The sequence below is a fragment of the Coregonus clupeaformis genome, unplaced genomic scaffold (assembly GCF_020615455.1).
Source record: "Coregonus clupeaformis isolate EN_2021a unplaced genomic scaffold, ASM2061545v1 scaf3522, whole genome shotgun sequence".
In the NCBI taxonomy this organism is placed as follows: Eukaryota; Metazoa; Chordata; class Actinopteri; order Salmoniformes; family Salmonidae; genus Coregonus; species Coregonus clupeaformis.
The window spans coordinates 1-9855 of NW_025536976.1; the positions used below are offsets into that span (position 1 = coordinate 1).

Consider the following 9855-nt stretch of genomic DNA (forward strand, 5'->3'; position numbering starts at 1 on the left):
TGTATATATATTAGTATCTACAGTGGATATGAATAGCTATGCTGCAAAGAACCAAATGAAGTTGGAATACAGCACGTTTAGACTTTGGAACCTGTGGTAAGGTTCACAGAGTTATTAGGAGGAGGGTTCACTGACGTTGCAATAAAGTACACTCCTGAGTCATCATTCTAACGCTACAGACATGTTACTGAAGTTTAAACACAGTAACTAACTCCACTCGGTGCAGTCAGTCAACTACTCCTCTTCTTCGTGCATGTAAAAAGACAGACTGAACCCACATACAGTGCAGTCGGAAAGTATTCAGACCCTTGACTTTTTCCACATTTTGTTACGTTACAGCCTTATTCTACAATTGATTAAATTGTTCCCACCCCCACCCACATCAATCTACACACAATACCCCATAATGACAAAGCAAAAACAGGTTTTTAGACATTTTTGCAAATGTATTATAAATAAAAAAAAAACTGAAATATCACATTTACATACAGTGAGGGAAAAAAGTATTTGATCCCTGCTGATTTTGTACGCTTGCCCACTGACAAAGAAATGATCCTCTATAATTTTAATGGTAGGTTTATTTTAACAGTGAGAGACAGAATAACAACAACAAAATCAAGAAAAACGATGTCAAAAAATGTTAAATTGATTTGCATTTTAATGAGGGAAATAAGTATTTGACCTCCTCTCAACCAGAAAGATTTCTGGCTCCCAGGTGTATTTTATACAGGTAACGAGCTGAGATTAGGAGCACACTACGCCGTGAAGGACTGAAATCCTGCAGCGACCGCAAGGTCCCCCCTGCTCAAGAAAGCACATATACATGCCCGTCTGAAGTTTGCCAATGAACATCTGAATGATTCAGAGGTGAACTGGGTGAAAGTGCTCTTTGGCATCAACTCAACTCGCCGTGTTTGGAGGAGAAGGAATGCTGCCTATGACCCCAAGAACACCATCCCCACTGTCAAAACATGGAGGTGGAAACATTATGCTTTGGGGGTGTTTTTCTGCTAAGGGGACAGGACAACTTCACCGCATCAAAGGGACGATGGACGGGGCCATGTACCGTCAAATCTTGGGTGAGAACCTCCTTCCCTCAGCCAGGGCATTGAAAATGGGTCGTGGATGGGTATTCCAGCATGACAGTGACCCAAAACACATGGCCAAGGCAACAAAGGAGTGGCTCAAGAAGAAGCACATTAAGGTCCTGGAGTGGCCTAGCCAGTCTCCAGACCTTAATCCTCATAGAAAATCTGTGGAGGGAGCTGAAGGTTCGAGTTGCCAAACGTCAGCCTCGAAACCTTAATGACTTGGAGAAGATCTGCAAAGAGAGTGGGACAAAATCCTCCTGAGATGTGTGCAAATCTGGTGGCCAACTACAAGAAACGTCTGACCTCTGTGATTGCCAACAAGGGTTTTGCCACCAAGTACTGAAGTCATGTTTTGCAGAGGGGTCAAATACTTATTTCCCTCATTAAAATGCAAATCAATTTTTAACATGCGTTTTCCTGGATTTTGTTGTTGTTATTCTGTCTCTCACTGTTCAAATAAACCTACCATTAAATGTATAGACTGATCATCGGCTTAGCACCTAAAACCCTCACATTACAGTCATTTAGCAGACGCTCTTAGTGAGTGCATACATAATTTTTGTATTTTTCTATACTGGCCCCCCGTGGGAATCAAACCCACAACCCTGGCGTTGCAAACACCATGCTCTACCAACTGAGCTACATCCCTGCGGCCATTCCCTCCCCTACCCTGGACGACGCTAGGCCAATTGTGCGCCTCCCCATGGGTCTCCCGGTCGTGGCCGGCTACGACAGAGCCTGGATTCGAACCAGGATCTCTAGTGTCACAGCTAGCACTGCGATGCAGTGCCTTAGACCATTTTGTCTTATTTTGTCTTTTTACATTTCATGTCTTATGATTCACTTAGGTAAAATGAATTCGTTTCTAACAAGTTGAATAGATTTAGTTGATTTCCTACTAAGTTCAATACATTTTTGTAATTAATGTCTGGATTCCGTGATTCAGTCCGCAACACCTATTTTATAGGGCCCTAGTCCATGAACTTGTCCTAAGTCAACATAGGATATACCAGTCTGAATACGCCTGATCTTGTCTGAGCTCGGAAGCTAAGCAGGGTCAGGGCTGGTTAGTACTTGGATGGGAGACCGTCTCTGAATACCAGGTGCTGTAAGCTTTTGCTCCACTAGAGTGTACTCTTGTGTCATGGAGCAACTGCCTTTTATTTATCACCCTAATAATATCATGTATTTTTATTGGACTAAATACAGTTTCTATGTGCTGCCCTGCCCTGCCCTGATCAAATGAAATAATATACAGTGCGTTTCCCTCAAAATATAGGCAGTACATTCAGCCTTTGTTTTTAGTCGGTTCATTAAGTTGCATGGAAATACGAATCACTGATACATTTTGTTAATGTCTTATGATTCACTTAGGCAAATGAATGCGTTTTCTAACAAGTTGAATAGATTTAGTTGATTTCCTACTAAGTTCAATACATTTTTGAATATTGTTAAATTTCGGTTTAATGTCTGGATTCCGTGATTCAGTCCGCAACGCCCTATTTTATAGGGCCCTAGTCCATGATCTTGTCATAAGTCAACATAGGATATGCCCTCTTTTTCCCCCCACAAGACTCAAATATGTTGGCTGGAAATGTAAGCAAGGTTTGAGCTTCTTCAGTCTGTGTCACAAAGTGGATACTTGTTTGTCTCCCTTTCAGAGTACGTGACACATTTACTTTATATAGTGTACCAAGAGCTGTTCCTCGCTTATGTCCATACCAGCCTGAATACGCCTGATCTCTTCTGATCTTCGGGAAGCTAAGCAGGGTCGGGCCAGGTTAGTACTTGGATGGGAGACTGCCTGGGAATACCAGGTGCTTTACGATTTTTGTTCCACTAGAGCGTTGTCACGGCCCCTCTGCAGTGCAGGGGGCGGTTCCTCCTGCAGGCAGAGGAGGGTCGTTAGTGATTGGAGTTGGTGTGATTGGAGCCACCTGGGCTAAGGGTATTTAAAACTGCTTCACTAACCCCCCTCTCTCTCTCTCCCTGCTCCTCCAGGTATGATCCTGATTTGTTTGTTCCTTTGTAGGTTTACTTAGTTTCCACTCAGTCATGTTCACACACACAGATTCATGCATCTTACCTACACCATGACATTTCCACACCTCATGCCTTTTTCTTTGTTTAAAGTTAATAGTTTTTGGTTTACAATAAATAACCTTTTGATTGGCCTATACCTGTTGTTCATGCCTGTGGCAAGTGGGGGCTCGTCTGTAAGTTAAAGTTAATTATACTGTAGTCTTACTTTAGTATTTTATTTTACTTTAACATTTTGTCATAGTTGGTTTAGGTTTTGTCTAGATTGCCTTTGCTTTATTATTGATACCTTTGTTTATTTGTCATTTGGCTTATTTGACTTGTTTTATAGTTAATTTGGGTTAGTTTAGTTCAGATTGCCAAATGTTTTGTTTGAGGGGATGTTTTGGTTGGGCGAATATTGTTGGAGAGAGTGTTGAGAGCCATGTGTTCTTTTGGTTTAGTTAATTTGGTAGTTAAATTTGGGTAGCAATTCACTCTGGGTTTTTCTGGGTTGTTGTTCAAGTGGGAGTCCTGTCCTGTTCAGGCTTATCAGCGAGTGTCAGTAGGAGGCTCGTGGTGTTTTTGTTTTAGGTGGCAGTGAACGTGGGTAGAGCTTCCCTTTCCCTTTTCCCTTACGTCGGCTCGGGAGCACCTCCGTGGTTATGGAGGGGGCTGCCAGTTTCTGGTTGTCTTTTCCACTCCACTGGTTTTGTGTGCATAAAACCCCACCACATGTGACTGCACGAAGACTAGGGCCAGTTAGTTAGTTGTTTTTGGAGGATAGTGGGGTGTGGCTCTTGTCCTTGAACCCAGACTGACAGCAGGTGAATTGTGTATTTGTTTTTGTTTTGGAGCATTTGTAATGGTTGTATTGGTTGAGTAAAATGTCTTATATTCTGAGTGGTTTTGTTCAAGCTCCTTCAGAGGTAGCTTTAGAGTTGTGTACTAAGGAGCAGTTAATTGAAATTGCTGAACATTATCAGATTGAGATTGTTGATAAAAAAATTAAAGAGACTGTTAAACCTAAATTAAAGCAGGGTCTTATGGAAATGGGTGTTTTTTTCTTTGTCAATCTGCTAGTAGTGAGGGTACAAGTTTTCAGTCTAGTCCTTCGTTAACTTTTGAGCAGCAGAGGGAGCTGTTGCAAATGCAGTTGGAGAAATGCTAATAGACCAGAGGACTACCACAGTTTGACGTTTCACGGAATCTTTGTTTGTTGCCTAAATTTGACGAGTCAGATCCAGACACATACTTTGCTTTATTTGAGCGTATTGCGGAAGCTGGAGCTTGGTCAGATTTGGACATGACTATGTTGTTGCAATGTGTACTTACAGGTAAAGCGCGTGAGGCTTTTGTAGCACTGAGTGTAGCTGACAGTAAAGTGTATGATAAAGTTAAATCAGCAGTTCTGAAGGTCTACGAGCTTGTGCCAGAGGCATATCGTCAACGTTTTGTTACAGGAAAAGTTAGATTCACAAACCTATTCTGAGTTTGTTTGTGATTTGACTTCTGCATTTAATTGTTGGTGTACAGCTTCTGAAGTTAGTACTTTTGAGGGTCTGTCTAATTTGATTGTGTTAGAACAGTTCAAAAAATTCTGTCTGACCAGGTTGCTACATACACGAATGAACGTAAAGTTAAGTCTCCAGGTGATGCAGTAGTCCTTGCAGATGAGTACAGGCTAACACATAAAAGCCATTTGAGTCAAACAGTGACATGTACCATAAAAATAACTTCCCTTCTAGGAATAGTAGGTCACCTTATTTTGGAGCTTCTTTTCAAAGGCCTCAGCAGAAGTTTGGGTCTGGAGGACTTAAAGCACTGGTTAATGCTAATACCTGTCGCTACTGTTTAATTGAAGGACATTGGAAAAAGATTGTCCTCTCCTTAAATCAAAAAAAGTCGGGTCAAGTTAGACCTGCTGTAATGGCAGCTCCTGTTACAGCCTCTGACTACCAGTTTTTTCAGCCTCTAGTTGAGTTTGATTCTCAGTCTTCCCACGGTGATTTTTCAGCCTTTATTTCAGATGGTGTAGTGTCCCTGGTAGACGGCAACCAAAATGTTTCAATCAAGATCTTAAGAGACACTGGAGCTTTTAGATTATTTTTATTTTGGAATCTGTGTTGCCGTTCTCTAAGGAGTCTGATGCTGGCAGATGTGTAATGGTACGTGGTGTGGGTTTAATTCCACTCTCCTTTACATGAAGTTACCCTAAAATGTGGTCTGGTAGAGGGTGATGTAGATGTTGGGGTTAGACCCCAGTTGCCAGTAGAGGGAGTACACATGATTTTGGGGAATGACTTGGCGGGTAGTAAGATGTGGGCAGATGGCAAATTTAAACATCTTTATGAAGCAACCTTCAGTGTCCCCAGCAAGGATATCTCCAGATCTCAACTGTGTGTCTCCTAAGGTATGTCCAGTTTGTGCTGTTACCCGCGCTGCCTCTCGTAATAATGTTGAGAGTAAGCCAGAATGTCTTGAGTTGCCAGTCAAACTCCAGACAGAACAGTTGACTAGTTCTAGAGATTCATTGATAGCTGAGCAAAAGGCCGACACTACCTTGGCTGATCTGTTTGATAAAGTTGTTCCTGATTCAGTGGTGAGGAATAGTGCTCAGTGTTATTTTCTTCTTGATGGGCTGTTGGTCAGGAAATGGGTTCCACACTATGATCAGGGTCTAGGAGAACCAGTCTTTCAAATAGTTGTGCCTACTACTTTGCGAAATAAAGTGTTGCAAACATCACACGATGATGTGGCAGGTCATATGGGTGTTCGTAAAACTTATAATGGTATACTCCGTAATTTTTTCTGGCCACGTTTAAAAGCGGGATGTAGCTCAGTTTATTGAAACTTGTGATACGTGTCAGCGCACAAGCAAGCCAAACCAGGTTTTAAAGCCAGCACCTTTGTATCCAATACCAGCCGTAGGTCAACCTTTTGAGCATCTTATTATTGATTGTGTTGGGCCTTTACCATGGTCCAAGTCAGGTCATAGCTAGTTATTAACTTATGTGTCAAGCAACTAGATATCCGGCAGCTTTTTCTCATGCGTCCGTAACTTCAAAATCAGTAGTTAAAGCGTTAACTCAATTTATTTCAATATTTGGGATTCCAAAAATCATCCAGTCAGATCAGGGGTCTAACTTTACCTCCCATTGATTTGCTCAGGTTCTCAAACAGCTTAAAGTTAAACACAACAAGTCTACTGTGTTCCATGCCGAGAGCCAGGGGAGCTTTGGAACGTTTTCATCAAACTTTAAAATCCTTGCTTCGTGCATATTGTACAGAACTGTCTGCAGATTGGGAGGACGGCTTACCTTGGCTTACTTGCTGCGCATGAAGTAGTGCAGGAAAGCACAGGGTTTAGCCCAAATGACTTAGTGTTTGGTCATAAGGTGCGTGGGCCTTTAGCAGTGCTGCAGGTTGGTTGTTTGCCTGAAGAACCAGCTCGGAACCTTATTGACTATGTAATTGGTTTTAGGCTGAAGTTGTATAGGGCTGGTGAACTGGCGAAATAAAAACTAATATGTTCTCAACAGAAACTGAAATATGACGGACAGGCTGAGTTTAGTCCCGGTGATCGTGTACTTGCTCTTTTGCCTCTTGTAAGTTCACCTTTTCAGGCAAAATACTTAACAATTAAAACACTCACCTAATCCAATTAATAATTAAACACAAGTTTTCCATTTGATGAAATTCTAATAAATGTACTCCCCCACACATTGTTTTTCAAAGTTGCCTCCACCATATCTATGCATTATCTCTATTTATCTCCAACATACTCTTAAAAAATACCTCCACACTCACACATTTCCCATACATCTACAAAAACCTCCGACCACACTTTCTCCGAAGCAGGCACTTTTATCATTTTTAAAATACATTTACTACAGACTGTTTTAACTTTCAAGCCTGACAAATCACGTTTCACTCCATTATTTTCATAAAATAAAACCGGTAAACCCCTGGCTCTCAACCTCCTCTGTATTTATTAAAACAACCCACTCCTCCGGAATGCACCCTAAAATGCTCTTATACATATTTTCTACTGTAGTTTTGCTTATTTCATCATCGACCTCAACAACATTGTCATAAATAGCTTGTACCGGTAGAAACCCCGGCCTGACCTCATATATAATATCACCAATCTGTCTCATCCCAGCTCTCATAAAATATTTACAATACAACATTGTATGATCAAATTTGATCTTTGGATTAAAAAAGATTGGCTAACTTAAAATATTTTACAAAATGTTACATTCATAAGAAATATGTGGTAAAACCTGCCCCCAAGCCTCGAAAACGTCCTTATAAAACAAAGGTATATTTCTTGTTTTTACACATTAATAAACCATTATCCCCTATCCTCCCAACCTCCTGCAAATACTCTGCAAAAAACTTTTTCCACCCGTAATCTAATTCCCCATATAAATACTTCCGAACCATTTTCACTCTTATCTCTATTTTCCTCACCCTTAGATCCACTAACTTCAATCCCCCTCCTCATAACCCGCAATCAATGTTTTAAAAGCGATTTTCGCCCCCTTCCCATCCCATAAAAATTCAACTAAAATCTTATTCATTTCAGTTAAAACCCATTCTGGCAAATCTAAGACATTCATGACGTGAATACAAATTGACATCAGTAAAGAATTTATAACAATAACCTTCCCCTTTTTTAATTTTAACAACCTCCCCTTCCACATATTTACAACCTTCCTGACATTATTTATCACCCCACTCCATGTCAAATCCCTAGCTTCTTTTTCTTTTACACCTTCAAATATTATTTGAACTCTTTAAAAGGAAAATTCCCCTCATTTACCTTCCCAATATACATTACAACAGACTTTTCTATATTAACTTTAGCTCCTGATGCTCTTCCATATACTTTAAAACCTTCTATTACCCTTTTTCCACTGTCCTCATCTCTAACTGTTATAGTTGTGTCATCTGCATATTGGTGAATCAAACTAAATCCCCCCTGTGGTGTCTGTACGCAATTAATAAATTTATCCTTCTTAAGAAAAGCCGCTAAAGGTTCAGCTGATAAAACATACAATAAAGCAAATAAAGGACATCCCTGTCTCACAGATCTCTCCAGAGTTAAATAATCAGTTAAAGCCCCATTGCTGCTTATCCTCCATTTCACATGTTATCAAAGATTTAAGTTGTTTACAATAATCCTCATCCCCCAAATAACTCGCATTCATACACCACGTACCACCTCCTATTCTTTCCTTGTCTAAACCCACCGAGAAAATTAAACATGCATGATCACTGAACGTTGTAAAAACATACTTAACATCTTTCATAAAATCCCTTAAACCTTTAACTAAAATCAAATATATTCTAGTTTGTTTTAATTCCCCTAAAACCACCTGCCTTCTAGAAAATTCTCGTTTATTGGGATTGTCATCTCTCCATATGTCAATAAGTTTTTTTCTCAAACATCATTTTCTTTAAAACCCCCTCTAGATGCATCAATTCTCCTAAAAGCAGCTCCCCTTGTCATATCTAATCTGTCCAATTTCACATTAAAATCCCCCACCACGATGCAATTTCCCACACTCCATCGTCCCACTTGTCACGATCGTCAGGAATAGATGAGGACCAAGGCGCAGCGTTGCAGGCAAACATACTCTTTATTACGAGATACGATCAAAACAACAAACGATACGTGACAGTTCACGGTCTACCATAAACAGACTAGAAACAAAATCCCACAAACACCAATGAAAAACAGACTGATAAATATGGCTCCCAATCAGAGACGACCAGCAACACCTGACACTCGTTGCCTCTGATTGGGAGCCACTCTGACAACATAGAAATAGCACCCATAGAAACAAAAACACATTATCTACACACCCTGGCTCAACATAACAGTGTCCCCAGAGCCAGGGCGTGACACCACTTCAACAAATAAAACCTTGCGCTCTATTTCGTTATTTGGCGCATACACATTTATAATTCTAAACTTCATATCCATATACTCAAAATCTAAAACTAAAACCCTCCCATTATTATCATCATGTACATCCACTTTGTCCACCACATCCTTTCTCACTAGAATAGCAACCCCACTAGAATTCCCTCTACCATTATTAACAAAGATAAAATCCCTCCATATTTGTTTTACTTTCAATACACAATCATTGTCCCAATGCGTCTCTTGTAGACATAGGATATCCACATACTTTTTGTCCTGTTTCTTTCCTTCTTCCCCCCTCGCTTTCCTCTTCCTGTATCTTTCCCTTAGAAAAACTATCTTTACCCCTTCGTCCGTATCAGATATCTCCTCCAAGTCCATTTCGTCCAACCAACTCAAATTCTTTACTCCCACATCCGTTGTGCTCCCCGTATCTCTCCGTCTCTGGTATTGTCATCAAAATCAAACTCCCCTCCATATCTTCACCCCCCGAGGTGCTCGCAAGGCCTGAGCTTTCCCAAAAAATCTGTGCCTCCACCCAGCCCACTCCCCCCCTCCTCCTGGAAACTCCTTCTCATCTCTGAGTCCAAGCTGCTCCCTATTTCGTCTACCTTTTGCTCTATCTTCTCCCCTCTTTCTTTCTCCATCTCTCCACCTTCCTCCACGTCCTCTTTCCCATCCTCTTCTTCTCCTCTCGGTGATACATCAGCTTCCATGAAGAGGTCCTGGCTCTCCTCCTCATTTACAACCTCTCCACAGTTGCACTCATCGGTTCTCTTCCCGACATCCTGCGCAAACTGCCCTATCTCT

The 9855-nt window shown here is 40.9% G+C and overlaps 1 pseudogene; it reads left to right on the forward strand.

The window, feature by feature from the left end:
* The first annotated feature begins 2799 nt into the window (after window positions 1-2799).
* On the forward strand, window positions 2800-2920 carry LOC121555701 (annotated as a pseudogene).
* Window positions 2921-9855: the final 6935 nt, after the last annotated feature.